Raw genomic sequence first — 2,112 nt, 5'->3', positions numbered from 1 at the left:
ATAAGTTCATCATGGGGGCACAGAAGGGAATTGGTGAGGCTTTACTCACCAAGGCGCCCCTGGGGTTTACAAGAAATAATGGCCATAAGCTAGCAGAGAGCAGATTTAGACTAGACATTAGGAAGAACTTCTTCACAGTTAGAGTGGCCAAAGTCTGGGCTCCCAAGGGAGGTGGTGCTCTCCCCTACCCTGGGGGTCTTCAAGAGGTGGTTAGATAGGCATCTAGCTGGGGTCGGGTCGGACTCAATGCTCTATTAAGGTCCCTTCCGACCCTAACATCTATGAATCTACGAGGAAAAATTCTCAGTTTCATAGGCATTAGGGCTGGAAGGGACCTCGTGAGATCATCAGGTCCAGGCCCCTGCCCAAGGGGTAGGAAGTCAGTGGGGGGTCAGATCACTTCTGAAGCGTCAGTGGGAACCAATGGAGTTAACAGCAGTTGAGGATACACTGGAACCTGGTGTGCTTAGCTGGTATAAAAAGGGTTTAAAGACTAGATAGAGCTGCTGAATGCAGTTCATTTCTCATGTTCAACATTTACAAAACCATTAGTCCCCCTCTTTCTCCCTACAATTTTGCTTCGTTTCTCTGAGGCAGAATGCTGTTTTCATAGTGTAAATTATGCTTCTGCAGGCAGTGAAGTTCCTCACTTACCCTGATGCAGCTACGATCTGTAGCTAAAACTAATTATATAGACCCATTTGGGAATCTCCTTGGACTTTTCTCAGTGGCACAGATGATTTCCTTGTGGACAGTGAACCTGTTCGTGAGCTATTCCTGTTCCAAACACAAAGGCCTCTCAACTTCAGTAACAGTTTTTAAAATAAAAACACCTAGAGCCAAAGACACCAAACTTACACAAGACTTTAGTTGGGGACACACAGTCATGGCCATATCTGGGCTCCAATGGTCATTTCAATGGAAGCTCAATGTGACATTCTATCTCCCGATGAAAACACCAGAGTCTGGAATAGACTCCCCTCAGAGGTGGTACAGTCACCTTCCCTGGGGATCTTCAAAAGACAACTGGACACACACCTCACTGGGGTCATCTGTCCTCAGCAGTCTTTCCTGCCTTGAGCAGAGGGACTGGACCTGATGATCTCTGAGGTCCCTTTCAGCCCCTAACTTCTGTGAAACTACTTTCTAAAATGACTATACCAAATGTGAACAAATATAAGTCTTACAAAACACTAGTCAGGAGTGACTAGAAATAACGGTCACAAGCTGGCAGAGGGTAGATTCAGACTAGACATCAGGAGGCGCTACTCCACTGTCAGGGCAGCTAGGATCTGGAACCAACTTCCAAGGGAAGTGGTGCTGGCTCCTACCCTGGGGGTCTTTAAGAGGAGGTTAGACGAACACCTGGCTGGGGTCGTTTGATCCCAGTACTTTTTCCGCCCATGGCAAGGGATCGGACTTGATGATCTACTCAGGTCCCTTCCCACCCTACCAACTATGAAACTATGAATTTGCTGCCTTAATGAGTTAGTCTATAAGGTGCAGCTGCCCAGCCTTCTACTTCAAACTTAACACAGCTAATTGACTCTGTATAGGGTCTTAGCCTGTTAATCCAAATCTCATGCTCAGAGCTGGAAACAGAGACCTACCAAGTAGAATTGCACCCTGCCCCATCTCTAATCTCCCGTACCTGCCCAGCTCTGAGAAGCCGGTCATAGGAAATGCACCATCCAATCAGAATGGATCTTGTGCATGGATCTTTGTCATCCTCCTTACCAGTCATACTGCAAAAAGAGCCTGTGCTCATGCAGAGAAGCTCTTAGCAATAACCATCTTGCTCAAGCAGAGCTTCAAGCCTGCTTTACTGAACTCCTAATCATGCAGGTGGACCTGCGTGGGGGGGGATTTACAAAGGCATCTAAGCCTTTGTAGGTACCTAGCTTGGTACCTAGCTTGGTACCTAGCTCGCACTGAGTAAATGGAAGCCTGAGCTCCCCCGATGCCCCTCTCGGTACTGGCATACCCTGCCAGGCTGCCGCTCAACCCCTACGGACAAGTAACGGGACGCCAAGGACGCTGGTCTCAAGCCCGAACCGCTTCACCTCCCGCTGCTTACATAACGCCAGCAGCGCTCAACCCAGCCCGCCTGGC

General features: G+C 48.6%; 1 protein-coding gene across 6 annotated transcripts in view; it reads right to left on the bottom strand.

Annotated features, from left to right (window-relative positions):
* PPHLN1 (periphilin 1) overlaps nt 1-2,112 on the bottom strand; it is a 121,839-nt gene that overhangs the window by 119,455 nt on the left and 272 nt on the right. The window lies entirely within an intron of this gene.

The sequence above is a fragment of the Alligator sinensis genome, unplaced genomic scaffold, assembly GCF_000455745.1.
Source record: "Alligator sinensis unplaced genomic scaffold, ASM45574v1 scaffold147_1, whole genome shotgun sequence".
In the NCBI taxonomy this organism is placed as follows: Eukaryota; Metazoa; Chordata; order Crocodylia; family Alligatoridae; genus Alligator; species Alligator sinensis.
Note: the sequence above shows the minus strand (reverse complement) of the source record. Positions and strands in the feature narration are given on the sequence as shown.